The sequence below is a fragment of the Salvelinus sp. IW2-2015 genome, unplaced genomic scaffold, assembly GCF_002910315.2.
Source record: "Salvelinus sp. IW2-2015 unplaced genomic scaffold, ASM291031v2 Un_scaffold3619, whole genome shotgun sequence".
Classification (NCBI taxonomy): domain Eukaryota; kingdom Metazoa; phylum Chordata; class Actinopteri; order Salmoniformes; family Salmonidae; genus Salvelinus; species Salvelinus sp. IW2-2015.
Window position 1 is genome coordinate 7,598 of NW_019944896.1, and position 21,799 is coordinate 29,396.

General features: G+C 41.9%; 1 pseudogene; it reads right to left on the reverse strand.

The window, feature by feature from the left end:
* Positions 1-8,343: 8,343 nt before the first annotated feature.
* Positions 8,344-20,937, reverse strand: LOC112076200 (SUMO-conjugating enzyme UBC9-B-like; annotated as a pseudogene).
* Between the last annotated feature and the right edge of the window lie 862 nt (positions 20,938-21,799).

Genomic DNA, 21,799 nt, shown 5'->3' on the forward strand with positions numbered 1-21,799 from the left:
GGATGACGACGCGTTATATTGATAGGTGCATGAATTGGACCATAATGCTGTCCTGCCTGAGCATTTGAAATGTACTTTTGGGTGTCAGGGACAATGTATGGGAGTAAGTACAAATTTTGTTTAGGAATGTTGTCAAAAATATAAATAGTAAAGTACAGATACCCCAAAAAACTACTTAAGTAGTACATTAAATAATTTTTACTGAAGTACTTTACACCACTGATGAAAGTTCTATATCTTGAAAACTCGATTGCTGGCAAGCAAAACATTTTGGGACTGTATCAACAATGGACTAACCTGGAGCGCTGGAATTCTCTTCCGATTTCATGGTTAGGTAGAATATCCCTCTTGAAAATTAATGTTTTACCTAGACTACTTAAAAACCCAATCCAAATCATCCCGGTRTTATTTTCCCAAAAAGTAATAAAATGTTTAAATGGCTGGTTAAGTTCCTTTATATGGAGTAAACACAAGCCAAGATTTAAGATGGCAATATTGCAGCTGCCAGGTTCTATAGGGCTCTTAGATCTGCCCAATATGAGGTTTTATAAGTGGTGTGCCCACTAAAGCCATATTACTGACTGGATAACAAATGATGACTCCTCTATTTGGTTAGATATTGAGACTTCTTTTTCAAAATACCCCTTGCAGGATCTTTAATTTTTCAGAAGCTTCAAATCTATAAAAGATAGCTGCAATTACACATAATACACTCAAAGCATGGAGATCAGTTCAACGTTTTGAGGGAAGGTCCAAACTAACATCTGCTCTTACCCCGATTCTTAACAACCCTGATTTTGTAACAGGATTGCTGGATGTCGGCTTTAACCTTTGGCTTAATAAGGGCATAGGCAGACTAAATGATTTATTAGCTGACAATATCTAATGTCATTTGAGCAGATGGTTGAGAAATATCAGCTACTAAAGCAGGACTTTTRCCGCTTTCTACAAGTCAGACATATTTTGAAGAGCACCATCTTGGTTGGCAACCCTGATATGTCTGTCATTGAAAGAACGCATTTTTTCACACAAAGGAAATGTCTGTAAGTTCATTTTATGATGCTTTAAGGCCCTTTTCTACTGTTGACACACAAGGGGTCAAGCCAGTGTGGGAGAATGAACTGTCTGTTACTATTCGACGAGGAGATGTGGGAGGACATTTGGAGATATGTACGGTCCTTTTCCAAATGACAAAGGTACTGTTTTAATGTCTTTCAAGAAATTGAACAAATTCTAGGGGTCGACCTAGAATTGGTCCCGGTTTCTTTGCTGTTAGGTCTCCCTAGTAGGCATGTTACTTCTGTGGGTAAGAGAAGGTTGTAAAACATCCTTACCTTCGCAGAGAGGAAACACATCCTCTTACAGTGGATTGCTGACAAGGTCCCATCCTTTAAAGGTTGGCATAAGATACTATTTCAATGGGATCCATTGGAATATTTGACATGTACATTACATTCTAAAACAGATCAGTTCTACAAAGTGTGGGAACCTTACCTGAATTACCAATAACCTGATTTATCAGCTATTACGCTGCAAGGATTCTCTTAGAATAGTTGTTTACTTGTCTCATGATTATACTGTACGTTCCATATATTGGGGCTAATTCCTTTATTTAAACCAAGCTTTAGTGTTCAATTTCCATCTGTTTGTTTTTTATTCTTATTTTATCTTTCTGTTTTATCTCTTAATATGGAAGAAAACTTACAATAAATGAAAGAAATACCAAAAGATAGTTTTTGAGTGGTATTTTGGCTAACCTAATATGGGAAGGGCTGCTACTAAAACCAGACTTTGGCTCAGAAAAGACCATAGCTGGCTTCCTCCTTGTGAACATATAATGCACTTGAAGGATGGCCACCAATACTGCCAGCATGACTTTTAGGGTTCCGCGTTATTCGATGGTGGGCTGTATGGCGTACTGTTGTGAATAGGCTGCAGGATWTCAAATCCCATAATAGGCTGATACATGCTACACCCGTCTAAGGACTGGCTATCTCTTTCCTTGCTTTTGACAGGTTTTCAGATCAAAAGCTTTTTCCCTCTGGATTATGGAGGCTATTTCGCCTACTTATTCAAATGCTGTCCAAGAGTCCCCGCAGGGGTTCTGAGTCACAGCATGGGTGTTACCACCTCCTGGGCACTGCTCAGAGGTGATCTGTTGAGGACATCTGTGCTGCAACCGTCTGGGCATCCATGCACACATTGTGGGGTTTTGTAATGGGATTATTACAGACTTTTAACTAGTGTACGGGGCCCCAAGCCTCTGTAAGGTCTCTCCTGTGCCTTGAGAGTGAGTATGCCGCATTATTCAGTGTGATTGTAGATCATCTTCAGCCTGAGTTAAATGTATTACATGTTATTCCCCTCAGTCAGGAAACCAAGATTTCATATTGTAATCAGACTTTTTGCAATAGGCCCACAATTACTCTTTTAGAGAAGTGATAAAACTACATGAGAATATTGTCAGCAAAGAAAATGTGTTTTTCTTTCACACACAACAATACAATGGCAACTTGAGCGGGTCTCCTTCCCAATTCCCATGAACCAGCATMGAGGAAGTGAAAGGCACCATCYCCAACAACCCTTAGCTTCCCTGTCAGATACGACACATCGCTCTCTCCCTCTCTCTCGTTCTCTTTTGCGCACACATATTAATTACGCGGCTGCTGGGGTGAGGTGCCTSTCCACGTGCAGCAATTATTCCACACACAGCCAGTGAAGAAAAAGCTCCAGTCAGGCACCATTTCATGGCACAGGGATGGACACTTCCCAAATAGAACCCCTTAGCGCCAGCGGAAAAGCCAAGGCGCAACAGAATCTTGTGATTTGGCTATTCACATCCATTGATCTGCTGAAGGAAAGGCGATTCAAGGGCACTTTTAATTGACTTCAGTTATGTGGACGGAATTATACTGAACGACAATATAACGCAGCATGTAAAGTGTTGGTCCCTTGTTTCATGAGTTGTAAACAAATTTGTTTACATACCTGTTAGTGAGCATTTCTCCTTTGCCAAGATAATCCATCCACCTGACAGGTGTGACAGATTAAACAGCATGATCATTACACAGGTGCAGCTTGTGCTGGGGACAATAAAAGGCCACTCTAAAATGTGCCGTTTTGCCACACAACACAATGACATAGATGGGTCAAGTTTTGAGYGAGCGTGCAACTGGCATGCTAACTGCAGGAATGTCCACCAGAGCTGTCGCCAGATAATTAAATGTTCATTTCTCTACCATAAGCTGCCTCCAACATCATTTTAGAGAATTTGGCAGTGCCTTTCCACGGAGGGTTCTACCTGGAARGAAAAAGGGTTCTCCAATGGGGAAAGCCGAATAACCCTTTAAGAACAGTTTTRCTCAAGAGTGTGCCTGTATTGGAATACATTTTAATGGCTTGTCGCAGCACTTGGCCTCCAGGGATCCCAGAGTCAGAAATGAGAAATGAAAGCACAGCATTGAAAGAGGATGCAACAGTCCAGTCAACGGGTCCTCTTAGGCCTTTGAAGTTGCAGCTAGATGGAGCACCTGTATTCCCTCCTCCACCTACTCGTCAAGGTCAGGTTGTGACTCTCTTCCATTTGCTGATGAACCTAGTATAGGATTCCCTCTCCTGCCTAGTCCCACATCCCAGTTACCACGTTTCGAAAAGTAAGATTGCTCCACAGCGAATAAGCATGTTTGAATGAATATGCAATWAATTTATTCCATGTTTTATCTGGTTTGTCTTCCATCATGTCAGCTATCCTAACTCTAAATCTGCAGAAGTTAATAAAGGATTGTCCTTGTTTTGTGRTTAGTGATAAGACACAGGGTGACCCTCTGGCCGCTCCATTTCCACGGCCACATCATTAGTGCACCGCCCCAGCTGGCTGGAACTGTTTGAGGTGGCAGTGGCACAGTATCTTTAAAATAACAAGCCCCTTAGTTTAGGGAATAAGGAGGGGAAAATAACTTTGGGCAAAAAATGATTAGCTTAAATCCATGTTTAATGACGTCCCATAAAGCCACARTGCAGATAGTCATTAACGCTCTTCCATGTCACCCAGTTTTTTGTTCTCACCCTGAAATTATTTTCAGTAGTGCTATTTGAGCTGATCCACATCCCATGTTTTATTAATGTGGGGTTGTCAAAACAGCACAAGTAGCAAACATTGACTTAACACTGACTAAATCAATAGCCATCCACAACACACCACCTTYTCACTGAGGTGTAACCAAGMTTTGTATCATGCTTTTTAACGAGTATGACKCCAAGGAGATTTTCTGAAAGTGATTGCCTTAGTGGATYAACTGAGCTGATTAGAAATCTGACTTACAGAATTATGCCACTTCAACCCAAGGAACACCTTATGGCATCGGCTTGGTTCATCAACACAGCGACACTCATTTTGGTTATTATTCACGTACACAGTAAGAGTAGCAATTTGAGGCGGATCAGAGGAAACTAAGGAATAATGGACAACAACAACAAAAAACTRGGCAGTCTGTCAATGACAATCAGACAGAAATGAGTCACTTCAAAACACACAGCCTGATAAACATGTTGGCCATGTAATATCAACACTAATTTGTGTTCCTGAGCAAATCTGGCACAAAACAGGATGTATATATAGCTGGTGTGCATGACGGTGACTGCACTAATGATATKATTTGCATCACAAAACCTGAAATTTGCATGATGTGTTAATTGCTAGCTGTAACCAGAATGTGAAACGCAATCATAAGGGCCCATGGGGTTAGCGTAGAATGAAGAGGATTCCCTCTTTCAAAAGGTGTGACATGCACACACACAGAAGTCAATTACTATTCCCTAGTTATATTGATTAAAGGGATAAGAACGAGATTTTGGCWATTTTGCCTTTTTCTACCTGCCCAGTCAGATGAACTCATGGATAACATGTCTTAGTTGCCAAAATCTCAACGATCCCTATGCTAAAGGGATAGTGCAACTAGATTCAGCGRGGGACGAGTTTTCCTTGAGCAGATGGTCAGGGGGCCGGAACATAACAAATATTTGCAGACCGCAAGAATCSCAAAAAGATATTAGACAAAACAATTTCAAAACGTGCTAACGATCACATCTCTATTATGCGTGGGAATACTTTGGAACAGATCTCAAATTAAAATCACTTGGAACTGATTTGTTGGTGTTTAAATCTTATGTGCAAAAGAAGAAGAAAATGTATCTAAAACAAAAACAACAAATCATGGGCCGCCAGGATCTATAAACCCGTTACATCCTCCCTTAAAAGGGTCCCTTATGTAGGGTTACTAGATTGTCTCATAGGTACGGTCTTGTTTGAACGGTCCTGACAGTTACCCAAAACCTATTACTAATATAATCCAGTATCCTTACTGTGCACAAACAGCTTTAAAGGTAGATTTTGGGCACGACAAACAGTCCAACTCCTCCGCTTTCTCCATTTTCAAACAGAAATGGGGTGTGCTTTTAGTGGTTCATTCTGGTCATGCATGCAGAGACCGATGTACAGTTGAAGTCGGAAGTTTACATACACCTTAGCCAAATACATTTAAACTCAGTTTTTCACAATTCCTAACATTTGATCCTAGTAAAAATTCCCTGTCTTAGGTCAGTTAGGATCACCACTTTATTTTAAGAATGCGAAATGTCAGAATAATAGTAGAGAATTATTTATTTCAGCTTTTATTTCTTTCATCACATTCCCAGTTGGTCAGAAGTTTACATACACTCAATTAGTATTTGGTAGCATTGCCTTTAAATMGTTTAACTTGGGTCAAACGTTTCMGGTAGKCTTCCACAAGTTTCCCACAATACGTTTTTTCAGTTCGGTCCACATATTTTCTATAGGATTGAGGTCAAGGCTTTGTGATGGCCACTTCAATACCATGACTTTGTTGTCCTTAAGCCATTTTGCCACAACTTTGGAAGTATGCTTGGGGTCATTGTCCATTTGGAAGACCCATTTGTGACCAAGCTTTAACTTCCTGACTGATGTCTTGAGATGTTGCTTCAATATATCCACATAATTTTCCTACCTCATGATGCCATCTATTTTGTGAAGTGCACCAGTCCCTCCTGCAGCAAATCACCCCCACAACATGATGCTGCCCACCCGTGCTTCACGGTTGGGATGGTGTTCTTCGGCTTGCAAGCCTCCCCCTTTTTCCTCCAAACATAATGATAGTCATTATGGCCAAACAGTTCTATTTTTGTTTCATCGGACCAGAGGGCATCTCTCCAAAAAAATATGATCTTTGTCCCCACATGCAGTTGCAAACCATAGTCTGGCTTTTTATGGCGGTTTTGGAGCAGTGACTTCTTCCTTGCTGAGCGGGTTTTCAGGTTATGTCGATATAGGACTTGTTTTACTGTGGATATAGATACTTTTGTACCGTTTCCTCCAGCATTTCACAGGGTCCTTTGCTGTTGTTCTGGGATTGATTTGCACTTTTCGCACCAAAGTACGTTCATCTCTAGGAGACAGAACGCATCTCCTTCCTGAGCGGTATGATGGCTACATGGTCCCATGGTGTTTATACTTGCGTACTATTGTTTGTACAGATGAACGTGGTACCTGCCAGGCATTTGGAAATTGCTCCCAAGAATGAATCAGACTTGTGGAGGTCTACAATTTCTTTCTGAGGTCTTCGCTGATTTCCCCATGATGTCAAGCAAAGAGGCACTGAGTTTGAAGGTAGGCCTTGAATACATCCACAGGTACACCTCAAATTGACTCAAATGATGTCACTTTGCCTATCAGAAGCTTCTAAAGCCTTGACATCATTTTCTGGAATTTTCCAAGCTGTTTAAAGGCAGTCAACTTAGTGCATGTAAACTTCTGACCCACTGGAATTGTGATAGTAAATTATAAGTGAAATAGTCTCTGTAAACAATTGTTGGAAAAATTACTTGTGTCATGCACAAAGTAGATGTCCTAACCGACTTGCCAAAACTATAGTTAACAAGGAATTTGTGGAGTGGTTGAAAAACTAGTTTTAATGACTCCTACCTAATAGGCTGACCACACCGTTCACAGCACATGCGCGTTGCAAAATAAATGTAGAAATGTTATTCAATTATTGCACCCACAATGCTCGCGCGTATCAACGAGCATCGCCAAGGGATAAAATAGAACTCCTTTCTGTTTCCGACACAGATCACGCTGCAAGTCCTGCCTCTCCCATCTCATTGGTTTATAGAAGCAGGTACCCACGTGCCATCTTCTCATTGGTTATACCCACGTGGGTGATTGAAAGACGAACTGTGTTGCCGGTCAGTGTAGTAATACTATTAAAGTTTAGATGCCAATCACCATATAAATACAAAGATGAAAAAGCCTGGAAGGAGGAGAGATGACTAGAAATGATTTGGTTGACCGTTTTATATATATGAATAAATTGTCAGAGTAGAGGACCTTGTGCATTTCAGGTAAAATAACTCAATGTTTATATCCAAGGACAAATTAGCTAGCAAGTGCAAGTTAKCTAAATTGCCATAAATGTTTAATGCTTTTTGACCTGTTCCCAAATTAATGTAATTGGTTCAGAGGTTGTTTTGATATTTTAACCTGCGTGTCGTGATCGCGTTTGGTGTATTGGGGGACAAAAAAATTCATGCACGATGGAGCACGCGCACAGCCGGTTTAGGCTCCGTGTTTAGTTTATGTACACTGCCGACTTCAACTGTAGCTGGTTCAATGAGCCAGTAACTCATCCAGTATGTATTGTCATTTCACAGAATTTGTTTTTTGGACAGAGGCAATTGATAAATGACACTTCTATAGCCAAAGCGCTTATTCAAGCATTTGTTTAAGCATTAAATGACCTTGAAAGATTGTGATTTGATCAGGTACACCGTCTAAAGCCGTTACTTTTACCCAAAGTCAACCTTCGAGAGTAACAAGCATTCAACTGGCAACACAATGCATTGGGAAAGATGGAACTGAGTCCATCTACATGTATTAACACTAACTTGGTACAAACATTTTTATTTAAKTCTAAATATTTGGACCAAAACAACTTAACAGTCTGATGCAGATACACTAAACTACCTTTGAATGGATTCATTGAAGCCTGTTTTTCTATATCTTTATCAGAACGTAGGCAAAATAATTCTAACATCGAATACATTAATAAAAATCAACAGAAGTGACTCCCATTTCATACAGTCTTTTCTGACGAGCGTGAGCTCTTGAGAAAGAAATACCACAGTTGGAGTACGGAAAATCCTTTGTGGTGGCGGCATCGTCCACCTTCAAATCCAGGACTTCCGAGTCAAAAAAAGCAAAGGGGTGCATCAGTATGTGGGTGATGGACAGAAATGGCACACATTCAGTTTTAAAACAGTCCAGCAGGAAATAGGTGCGCAATGGACATTGGAGGCAGACAAAAAGGGGGCAGAGACAAAATCCTCAGCAAACCAATTTCAATCTTGCGTAGTCTTGAAGCTTTATGGAGAAAACTTTTTGGCTTGTGCTCGAACCCTTTTTTCATATTCCACTCTGTTTTGGCTGAAATGAAAGAGATGGAGGCATGTTACGAGGAATGGGATATTTCCTGGAAATATCAAGTATCAACTAACAGCCTTGCAACAATGTTGGCAAACAGCTAGACAAACCATTGCCAGGATAGCCACAAGTAATGAGAAGATTTTGCCAGCAGCTGTGTATATCCTATTTCCGACTGACATTTGACAAACCTTTCACTTTATTAAAATATCTACTGGCTCAGACCCACCAGTAAATTGTATACGCCTCAGCTTGTGCAGGATCCTGGATATTTGGTTCATTAGGAGCTCTTGGATTCCTAACAATATCTGTGGATGAAAACAAAGTATAAATGGCAATTTGTGTAAGCAACTTCCATGCTTCAAAATCAATGTTCACCTAATAAAGTAACCACTATGAAGCCATGCTGCCCTCTGCAGCAAAGCCGTTTACAGTGCAGTCAGAAGTCACCTGTATACACGAGTACAGTTCTCATCCACACTGAAGCAAAGATCTCATCTAAATGTAGCCACTCCATACACATTTGGACAGTAAWGCTAACATGTTAGTCTCTARAGCCCAGCATTTTGGATTTGAGATCAGTTAAAAACATTTATTTAAGTAGGCAAGACCGTTATGAACAATTCTTATTTACAATGACTGCCTACACTGGCCAAACCCAGACGATGCTGGGACAATTGTGAGCCACCCTATGGGACTCCCAATCAGAGCRGGTTGTGATACAGCCTGGATTTGAACCAGGGTGTCTGTAGTGACATCTCTAGCACTGAGATGCAGTGCCTAAGACCGCTGCGCCACTCAGGAGCCCAATGAGGTGACAGTACAGAATGTCACCTTTTATTTAAGGATATTTTCCTACATCCGTTTTACTGTTTCAAAATGTATTAGTGAATTATGGTTAGTGAGGTTAGAGGCACAAAGATCATACCTCTGAAAAATGCTAATCTCCTGTTATTGGTAATGGTGAGAAGGTATCATGTTTTGTTGTAGCCTGACTGGAATCATTCATGACTTCTTAAATCATGGCATTCTCGGGATTCATTTACAAGTGTTCAAAAACCTCTACACTCCTAGATAAAATTACTCCAGTCATCAAATCACCATTCAGTTCCTATTTGTCAAAACAAAAACAAACTGCAAACGAATCAAACGAGTTAGTCACAAACTTGATGTTATCAGTGTGTGCAAGGAATATAGGCCAAAARACTAAACCTGACTACTTTGATACACTACATACTATTTACCAAGAGGGTGGTCATCTATATTTTTCTTTGCTGTCTATTTACCTCCACAAACAAACCGATGCTCAACGATCTGTATAGGGTCATAAGCAACCAAGAACTCATCCAGAAGCAGCGCTCCTAGTGCCTCGGGATTTTAATGCAGGGAAACTGAAATCCATGACAATTTCTACCAGCATGTCACCTGAGCAACTAGAGGCAAAAACTCTCAACTTTACTCTCTACATGGATAAGCATACAAAGCTCTCCCTCGARCTCCATTTGGCAAATCTGACCACAACTTCATCCTCCTGATTCCTGCTTACAAGCAAATATTCAAGAAGTACCAGTGACATGCCCAATATAGAAGTGGTTCGATGAAGCGGATGCTAGGCTACAAGACCGTTTTGCTAGCGCAGACTGATAAAGTGCTGGGATTCATCCGATGGCAGCGAGTAGTTTACCACATCGGTCACCGGCTTCATTAATAAGTACAGCGATGACATCGTCCCCAGTGACTGGGATGTACATTAGGGCTGGGCAACATATCAAATTTATGTTTAGGCACCATGTTCACTGGATATCATAAGGTGAATGCACCAATTTGTAAGTCGCTCTGGATAAGAGCGTCTGCTAAATGACTTAAATGTAAATGTAAATGTAAATGTTCCAAATGTCTATTGCAAGAATACATTTATGAGCGTTTGTCTTTAGGGTCTTCGTCTCCTGTGCGCCTTCCCACTTGCAGACACCAAACCCCTCCCCCGCCAATCACAAGACAGAAAGGTCCTCTTCATCTCTGACAAGCAGTTTGAACTCGCCATTTGCATTTTGTCCCAAAAAACACAATAAAAAATTATGTGGTCACCGAAATACATCGAAACCATTTTACTGTAATAGAGAACTTATCCTTTGTAACGATAACCTTATGTCTCAACTCCCAAAATGTAGAACAGAGCAGGAGTGTCAACGAATAGGATTGTGGAAAATTAAATAATCAGGTTGTCACGTGCAGCATCACATTCCACTAGGCAGGAATTTTAGCCAGACTTGTGCTAGCTGTCTAGTCTTATATATGTGCAATGAACATTAAAAGACATCTATATAAGGAATTGGCATCCCATTCTCATTCTGAGAAATAAGCATCTTATCCAGTAGGCCAATCTGATTTCAACATCTAAACAGGCTGTTCAAACAGTTAGAGACAGACAGGTGTATACATAAAATTCAACTGTTCTGCCTTGTTAACAACCAAATAGTTACAAGTTGGCTAGACTTTAAATAAAGATGTCTAGTCTACTCACTAGCAGGTCAGCTTGAGACCTGTGTTAATTTCTATACTGCCTTACCAGAAGTTTGCATCATGGATGTGCATTGTTTCTAGTTAAATTTGTAACAAAGGGCATTTTCATAGAGTTGAAACCAGATCAGGTTAAATGGGTAGGTAGCATAAACGTAACCACATGTAACCTATGGATTTGTATTGGAATATGCATCAAAATCCCTTACTTCTGTATTGAGTTATTACATAAAACTGATCGGAATTCTAAATGCATTACAAAAAGCCACAATTGATATCACTCATGACTACTGGTTTCAATTACATTTTCTGCCAACTTACAAGCAAACACTTTATGAATGTAAAGCTACAAATTAGCTTGCAAGCCAACTAGCCCGCTATTGTTAGCACMAATAGCCTGCTAACACATTAGCACTGCCAGTAGGTATCAACCAGATGCTGGTGGGAGGAGCTATAGGAGGACAGGCTCATTGTAATGAKGGGACTGGAATTAATGGAACGGTATCAAACATATGGACACCACACGTTTGATTACGTTACATTTTTCATTCCAGCCATTACAAATGAGCCTGTCCTCCTATAGCTATTGGGTAGTAGATAACGTTACRKAGATGGWAATGGCTAGGTAGCAGCTGTCCTCCATACGCCGTTCGTGGTATTCCGAAGACATCCAGGAATTAAACGCAAAAGCTATGTTTTCAGTTATAAGTAACCAGCTCTAGACTACAACTAAGTTACTCTTTCCACACTTGGATGAGAAAAGTCATGCTTCCTACCCTTAACTCCCTAATCGATGTCAGTGCACTCACAGAAAACGAATTACATTTATTTAAAAAATAAAGACCATAAAATCTGTAGTTGAAGCTAGAGATTGTTTATCCACCGCATCCGCTGATGTCGCACTTCCACATTTGTGGTGAGCGCTAGAGCAGTGTTTGTCAGACCATGAGACATACCAGAAATCGGTCTTCTCACAAAATAGTCTGTCGCATCCAAATGGTTTGGCCTAAAAACTATGACCCTCACAAACACGGTGGCGTTCTCCATTTTGCACCAAGTCTTGGGGCTCCTCTGAAGTCGGTACAGCCGATCTGCCAACTTCTGTCTGTAGCAGACAAACAGTTTGGGCTACACTAATATGACCCTTCTGTGGAGAGGTGAGAAGCTTAACACCTCCGACGAACCATCAGTCAGTGTCAATACAGGACTAAGACCAAATCCTATAACACTAGCTCTGAGGCTCGTCGCTTGAGGCAGGGCTTGCAAACTATCAGATTACAAAGGAAAACCCAGCCGCAAGCTGCCCAGCAACTCAAGCCTACCAGATGAGATAAATGCATTCCATGCTCGCTTTGAGGCAAGCAACACTGAAACATGGATGAGAGCACCAGCTGATCACGCTCTCCGTAGCCATTGTGAGGAAGACCTTTAAACACATTAACATTTACAAAGCCGTAGGGCCAGACGGATTACCAGGACGCATACTCAGGGCATGCGCTGAACAGCTGGCAAGTGTTTAAATGGACATTATCAACCTCCCTGACCCAGTCTGTAACACCTACATGTTTCAAGCAGACCACCATATCCCTGTGACCAAGAACAAAAAAGGTAACCACTCCAAATGACAATCACCCCGTAGCACTCCTCTGTAGCCATGAAACGCTTTAAAAGGCTGGTTATAGCTCACAACACCATCATCCAGACAGCCTGGACCCAAACCAACTCATACCACCCCAAAAGATCCACGGATGAGGCACTCCATTGCGCTCCACACGGCCTTCTCCCACCTGGACAAGAGGAACACAAACTCAGCAAAAAAAGAAAACGTCCCCTTTTCTGGGACCCTGTCTTACAAAGATATTTGGATTTTTACAAATTAACTCCACAGATCATTGTACAGGTTTTAAACACCGTTTCCCATGCTTGTTCAATGAACCATAAACAATTAATGAACATGCACCTGTGGAACGGTCGTTAAGACACTAACAGCTTACAGACGGTAGGCAATTGAGGTCACAGTTAAGGAAACTTAGAACACTAAAGATGCCTTTGCACTGAATCAAAACACCAAAAGAAAGATGCCCAGMGTCCCTGCTCATCTGCGTGAACGTGCCTTAGGCATGCTGCAAGGAGGCATGAGGACTGCAGATGTGGCCAGGGTAATAAATTGCAATGTCCGTACTGTGAGACGCCTAAGACAGCGTTGCAGGGCGACAGGACGGCCAGCTGATCGTACTCGCAGTGGCAGACCACGTGTAACATCTGCACATAATTGGTATATCACACCTGCGGGACATTTACAGGATGGCAACAACTGCCCGAGTTACACCAGGAATGCACAATCCTTCAATCAGTGCTCAGACTGTCTGCAATAGGCTGAGAGAGGATGGACTAAGGGCTTGTAGGCCTGTTGTAAGGCAGGTCCTCACCAGACATCACCGGCAACAACGTCACCTATGGGCACAAACACACCGTTGCTGGACCAGACAGGAATGGCAAAAAGTGCTCTTCACTGACGAGTCACGGTTTTGTCTCACCAGGGGTGATGGTCGGATTCGCGTTTATCGTCAAAGGAATGAGCATTACACCGAGGCCAGTACTCTGGCGCGGGATCGATTTGGAGGTGGAGGGTCCAACATGGTCTGGGGCGTGTGTCACAGCATCATCGGACTGAGTTTGTCATCATTGCAGGCAATCAACGCTGTGCGTTACAGAGAAGACATCCTCCTCCCTCATGTGGTAACCTTCCTGCAGGCTCAGCCTGACATGACCCTCCAGCATGACAATGCCACCAGCCATACTGCTCGTTCGATGTGTGATATCCTGCAAGACAGGAATGTCAGTGTTCTGCCATGGCCAGCGAAGAGCCCGGATCTCAATTCCATTGAGCACATCTGGGGACCTGTTGGATCGGAGGATGAGGGCTAGGGCCATTCCCCCCCAGAAATGTCCGGGAACTTGCAGGTGCCTTGGTGGAAGAGTGGGGTAACATCTCACAGCAAGAACTGGCACATCTGGTGCAGTCCATGAGGAGATGCACTGCAGTACTTAATGCTGGTGGCCACACCAGATATTGATTTACTTTTGATTTTGACCCCCCCCCCCCCCGTTGTTCAGGGGAACATTATTCCATTTCTGTTAGTCACATGACTGGGACTTGTTCAGTTTAGGTCTCAGTTGTTGAATCTTATGTTCATACAAATATTTAGACCTGATTATTTTCAGCAAACTTAACATTTGACAGTGATGACGTTTCTTTTTTGCTGAGTTTGTGAGAACACTGTTCATTGACTACAGCTCAGCATTCAACAGTGCCCTCCAAGCTCATCATTAAACCGATATCCCTGGGACTGAATACCTCCCTCTGCAACTGGATCCTGGACTCACTTACAGGCCGCCCCTAAGTGGTGAGGGTAGAAAACAGTCACGCTGACGTCAAAACAGGGGCCCCTCAGCGCACAACTCTAATCCATCCTTAGATTTGCTGACAAATGGCAAACCGTTGTCTGTGATCAGGCCTATAGGAGTTCAGAGACCTGGCAGTGTAGTGCCAGGACAACAACCTCCCCCTTAACGTCAGCAAGACAAAGGAGCTGATCGTGGACTACAGGAAATGAGGGCCAAGCACGCCCCCATTCACCTCGACGGGTCTGTAGTGGAGCAGGTTGAGAGCGTCAAGTTCCTGGTCATTTTACAGCCTTAATCTAAAATGTATCAAATAGTCCCCCCCAAGGTACATACAATACCGTTTAATGACAAAGCAAAAACAGGTTTAGAAATTTTGCAAATTTATTTTCAACTATTAAACTTTGTTGAAGCACCTTTGGCAGTGATTACAGCCTCGAGTCTTCTTGGGTATGACATGCAAGCTTGGCACACCTGTATTTGGGGAGTTTCTCCCATTCTTCTCTGAAGATTCTCTCAAGCTCTGTCAAGATGGATGGGGAGGGTCGCTGCTCAGCCATTTTCACGTCTCTCCAGAGATGTTCGATCGGGCTCTGGCTGGGCCACTCAAGGACATTCTGAGACTTGTCCCGAAGCCACTCATGCCTCGTCTTGGTTGCGTGCTTAGGATCATTGTCCTGTTGGAAAGTGAACCTCCGCCCCTGTCTGAGGTCCTGAGCACTCTGGCTCAGGTTATCATCAAGGATCTCTGTACTTTCACTGTTCATCTTTGCCTCAATCCTAACTAGTCTCCCAGACCCTGTCGCTGAAAAACATCCCCACAGCATGATGCMGCCACCATCACAATGCTTCACTGTAGGGATGGTGGCAAGTTTTATCAGCCCAGATAATCTTGTTTTTCATGGTCTGAGTCTTTAGATGGCTTTTGGCAAACTCCAAGCGGGCTGTCATGTGCCTTTTACTGAGGAGTGGCTTCCGTGGCTTGGCCACTATACCATAAAGGCCTGATTGGTGGAGTGCTGCAGAGATGGGAGAACCTTCCAGAGGGACACAGAGGAGAGGAACTCTGACAGAGTGACCATCAGGTTTTTGGGCACTTCCCTGACAAAGACCCTTCTCCCCCGATTGCGCAGTTTGGCAAACTCTAAGAAACGTCTTAGTGGTTCCAAACACCTTTCATTTAAGAATGAACCTTCAACGCTACACATTTTTTGGTACCCTTCCCTAGATTTGTGCGAGAATCTTGTCTCGGCGCTCTATGGTAAATTCCTACCTCGGATTGGTTTTTGATCTGACATGCACRGGAGACAGTTGTGTGCATTTCCAAATCATGTCCAATCAATTGAATTTATTACAGGTGGACTCCAAGTTGTGGAAACAGCTCAAGGAAACAGGATGCACCGGAGCGCAACTTCAAGTATCATAGCAAAGGGTCTGAATACTTACGTAAATAAGGTATTGTTTTTGTACAAATTTGCAAACATTACTAAAAACCTGTTGTGCTTCGTCATTATGTGGTATTATGTTGAAATTACTGATTTTTTAAAATCCATTTTAGATTAAGGCTGTAACGTAACAAAATGGACAAAGTCCAGGTGAATGCACTATCTACGGCAATTACCTCGTACCCCTGCACATCGGCTCTACTGGTACCCAATGTATATAGCCAAGTAAACGTTACTCATTGTGCATTTATTAATACTTTTCTAGAATTTCTGTATCTTTCTCTATTTTTYGAAAGGGGGACTAGATACAGAGTGCTTTCATTTCTAAATGTTTAAAACAGATCTGTATAAAAAATACACTCAATTAAAATGTGACATTCTGTACCGTCGCATCATATGAAACATTTTCTCAAATCCAAAATGCTGGAGTATACAGGCAAATTTTTTATATTAGCTTCACTGTCCAAATACAGAGGGGAGTGTATATTACTATTCTAGGGTTATAGGCAAAGAAAAAGCTACAACCAGAGAAGGGGTCTTGGACGAAAGCTCTTACTTGTTTGATAGTGATGGCTGGCCTCCAGTCTTTGTCCTCCTCTAAAATCGATAGACAGACTGTACCAGAGGGATATACATTTGGATGGAACAAAGGGGGCTCAAATTTGCCTGCCAAGAGCGGAGAAAATATCATTATTAGCACAATATGGAGAAAATTCCAGATGGCACTTATTTGCAGTTCATTAAACACCGTGATTTTCAATAGATATCTCCCTCTATCCACACTGAGGTTGGAATAATACTGAACATTATGATAACGCCCTTTTAGTATAAGAGCGGTTTGAAAAGASACTGAAATTTCAGCCTGTTTTGGTGGGATGTAGTTTCAGCCTGCCTGGTAAATGTGTTAATAGACCAATAAGGAGAGTTCAAACAGCTGGTTTTCTGTTTTCCCCCTACCCACTCACACCACCAGTCCTAGCAAAATTCTCTTGAGAAATTGCTCTTCACAGAAGCTATTTTTGTTTGTTTTCAATTAAAATGGCCAACAAGGCAAGAGTAAACATGTCATCCCCCACTTATAATGCAGCGCCCCCTTGGGGCAATCACCAATTTTGTAAGTGACAGATCCATTTATCAAGACGCATCACTCAACCAAGTTGTGTCAAATGGGTCCCGTGGTGTCAGATATTGTGCGGGTTAGCTAGACTCATTTCCCTGAGCATGTGTGCCAAATTTCATCACTGAGTCACAGACAGCGATAAAAACATGTGCCCGTTAGAGCCACCATGTGGTCAATATGAATGCTCTTGCATATGTTAAGTATTGAGTGTTTGCAACATGCTTACCAAATTTTGTTACACTATGAACATGCTTGACTTGACTGACATATGTGCCAGACCACATCCACGTAATTTTTAKGGCAAGTCAGTTAAGAAAAAAAWTCTTATTTACAATGACYMCCTACCCCAYCCAACGCTGGGCCAATTATGCGGCGCCCTATGGGACCCCAATCCCGGCCGGATGCGATACAGCCTGGATTCGAACCAGGGACTGTTTGTGACGACTCTTGCACTGAGATGCAGTGCCTTAGGCCYTTGCGCCACTCGGGAGCCATCAATAGTGGCCATGTTTTAGGTACTAGTATGAAAAATATTGTGTTGAGACCTTTGGCCATAGATGCCATATCAAGTTTCATGGAGATAAGTCATTCGGTGCCATAAGAGTAGCATCTTAGGTGTATCACAAATTTCTCGATGGCAGACCTTATGGGTCCCAGAGGCAAATTGGTTCCTTGTGAGGGACCCATGTGGCGAATTTCATGACTATGTCAAACGGGGTGAGGGGTATGATCTTTGAAAGTTTGCATTTTCTTGTTATAGGGCCACCATCTGGCTAATCAGTGTAATATTGTAAATGCTGGATCTCTATGGCAAGACGCATCATTCATATTTAACCGTTACCCAGAAATTATACAGATAACAGCTGCATTGGACTTTTAAAAAGAGAAAACATACACTTGGGAGGTGAAGAAGGATAGTCATCCTTGAAGAGCATTCGGAGTTTAAACAAGCCCCCCTCCCATGGGGTCTGTGGAGAGAAATATAGCAAATTGGTCAACACTCCTTCAGTAACTGTAGTTATTCATAGTGAAGCAATGAGAATGTCGCACAACMGTGGTAATCAATTAACATTGGTTCGTCGGTCATCCAGCAGCTATACAGATGTTAGTACAGGCACCTCAGTGCATTTAATATTTCCTACAACCAATTAATACCCTGCTTAGTTGTATTAAAACAAAATCTGCTGTCCAGATTAAAAACACCATACAGTGCCAACTTATTAGGCTGCACAGGAGTGATTGCTTCCTCCAGTCTGAACATAGTGGTACCTACAATACATATACAGAGAAAGTTCTGCTCTCACTCCAGAGAGACTCTTACCCCTTTCTTTCCCGGGATGGCACACTCCCAATTCATTAAGTTCATTGTTCCATCTGGGTTTTTTGTTGGGACAGCAACAAACCCCTAGGGAGAGGGAAGCGATATTGTTCAACACGTTAAATGTCTAGCTCCATTAAATTGCCAACTACAGCCCTGCCCAGAATCAAACCTTAGCCCCCGACCCTCTATGGATGCGTAACTCAATGTGTTTAGTTGGCAGCGCTGCCCTGTTAACTGCTCAGTCACCTGTAACGTAGGCTATTTTATTCATTCCAACAGACATCAGTCCTCAGTTATGGAGTACGTGTTCAGATGTAGGCCTATGCCTGTGTTTGTATTGTCCCCCTGTAAGAGTTATGCTGGTGACAAATCCATTTTCCCACTTGGGATCAATACAGTTTACTCAACCAGGCCAGGGCAGTACAGCTATGCTTGGCATAGTGTAAAACATGTGGAATAGACTATACAGAAAACACATTTCCACAAGCAGGTCTTCCAAAATGACACATGCCTTAAAGAACCAGCTAGGCTTCTACACAAAAGGCACTGTTGACATGAAAATGGCTTCCACCCAAGTCCCTTGATACTCACAAAAGGATGGTCTTTCCTCCAGGCCTTCCTTTCTTGTGCAAGACGACTTAAGGCTATACCAGACATGACGACTCCCTAAATCAAAAACAAGAGATCAACAGTGGTGTACAGTTCTATTGAAATAAACAATGCAGATGTATTGCACAAGTTCGGCCCACAGATCAGTTGGTTTTCGTTTCTCTGGCACTTGATCAATTCATGTTACTAGTCTCTGGATAACAGCACAGCCAAATGTGGTGCTCAGAAAGCTCACAATGCTGCAACCACTTCAACTAGGTCACATCCACAGGTTCCAAGGGGCACAACCAGACACCTAGCCTAAATGTGTTCAATATGAACTCAAGTCTTTCATATTGTTTTCAACATCATTGTAATGCAGCTTGTTGCTCATGTGTGTAGTAAAAGGTACAACTGACTTCCATTCGGGTAGGCTCTAAGTTCTCCTACACTCTTAGGAAAGGCGCAATCTGGTTCTTCAAATGTCCCCATAGGAAATCCCTTTGCAGAAACCATTTTGGATCCAGGAAGAACGTGGAACCTCAAAGGGTTCCCCTATGGGGACAGCCGAAGAACACTTTGAGCCCTTTTTTCTCTCAGTGTAATGTAAGCATTGCTTGCATTAAACAATCTAAAGACCAAACAAAAACGGAATAATCTGGTAGATACACTGGTGAAAATATTTTKCTTCACATTATCTGGGAAGCCTGGTTATTGTAGGTAGCTGGGGGCCCTGGTGTAGAAAAGCTATAGCAAATATTTTAACTCAACCAAGATGGACCACATTGTCAAATCCAATGGGAACAGATGAGTCATAGTGGGCAGACCAAGCAAGATGGTGGGCAGAGCCAAGCTAGCGAGATCCTATTGGTCAGTTCTAGCAMATATCTGAATAGTTCCGTTACGGAACGCCTACTCAACTGTGTGTGCAATAACTCAATTCGATTTTGCACTCCTAAACAGTGCGATTTTATAAACTTTGGCAAAGGCTAAAGTCTACCGATCTTAGTCCACTCTGTTCAAACAGATTCTAGTTTTGGGAAAAGAAGACTTGAGATGAAATGTTTCATCGATGAGAAAATGTGCAGAATATAGGCCAAAATCGATTTCGTTCCATCTTCTCCCACTGCGCGCCAGTGGGCTTCCTCTCACTACCATATTTGGTAGAGAAATTAAAAGCCAAGCGATGCTTCATATTTAAGAATCCAGTAATATCTGTCTCCTTGTGCCATCTGTGGCTATAGTATTGAAGCTTCATACCAGACTAACATTTTTTGAATGTGCCACTATCAATATGCTGACAAGAGTGAGACCTAAAATATAATGACAAGAGAAACTTTGGCATCAAGTTATAGGAATTAAACATTCTCACAACCGAGATATCTGTTGGATGTTTAGGTTATCACTCAACGGAATGGRACAAAGGAACAGCAAATGTAGCAAACTAGCATGTTCGCTATAGCAGCTTTTGATGACACACACATGCCACAAAGTATGTGTTGATTTGATAACTTGTACAGCAGTAGTTACAATTGCAGTCTTTCTGTTGTCCAAAGCGAATATGCAACTCTGCGCAATGCTGGCACGAAAAGCCGCTAAACAAGTGTGCAACAGAGTGCGCAGCAGTCACATTTCGAGGCTAGGTTAGTTACATAGAAATCGAGTTTAGGATGCCTTCCCCCATTTAAATACATATCCAGCCGAGATAAAAGAACACGTGACGTTTAAGATTAACGTAAATGTAGGTGTTTCAGTCTTCCATCTGAATAGCGTAGTTAACTAACCAACTACTTTAGCCTAGCTAATAGTAGCAAGCCTTCTGGCGTTAGCTTCATAAACCCCAAACCCCCAAAAAACAACTTACACCGACTACGGATAAAAAACAAAACATTCTCAGTAGGCGACAAAGACTTACCTTCAGTGTGATAAAAATCACTATCTATATTTATAAAAGAACACTGGGGTAGCCCAATTTTTTTTAAATCTAACTCGAGACAAATCTAGCTAGGCTAGTGAAGTTTCCCTCCTGAAAAAAAATAAGTGAAATTTAGCCTAGGCTAAATAGGACCTGATTACTTGCTAGTGCCTGAAGACAATTAGCGCCAATGACTTAATATCACAATTAGTTCTCTACAAGGTGTTGCTTATTAAGAGTGGTTGTAATTAAATTTGCTACCATCCCAAATTATTATGAGTCAGCTATTTAACAAGAACAAACAAGACAAAAACATGAAACGTTGAATATTCTGTGAACTATGTGGTGACACAACTAATACGATGAATGTATTATATTTTGCAGAAAATGCAAGGTACGGTGTATGTTGGTACAAATTATATGATAATTTAGAGATTCTAATCATGACTTTCAGGCAAAGCATTGGACAGCTATGCATTTAAAGAGACAGTACATCCAAAGTTAGGGACTGAGTGTAGCCAAAAGATTTCGACCCTACCATTATGCTTGTTTACACTGAGCTGCACTGGGGTCGGAACGCCGTCATAGTTCATTTAAGACACTGCAGAGTTGGCGCGAGATATGGGTCAGAAAACATACCTTAATACAGAAATGGGATATGTTACTGTATTCCAAATTTGARCTTCATCCAAACTGATACAACCAGAAGATTAAAATACTCTTGGTTTTCTTTTTAAAAAAGCTGCCTTTTTTCGACCTCATGCTAACTAGAAGTAGTTACAGCAGCCATTATGGAATTTTGAACAACAAAATAATTGATTGCACAGTCATCTCAAAATGGCTGCAGTAGCTACTGCTAGTTAGCATGAGGACAAAAAAGGGCAGTTTTTCAACAAAAAAATAACAGTATTTCCATCTTCTCGATGTATCAGTTTGGATAAAGGTAACATTTGGAGTTCAGTGCTAGTAGAGCTCACCAGCTTGTAGTCCT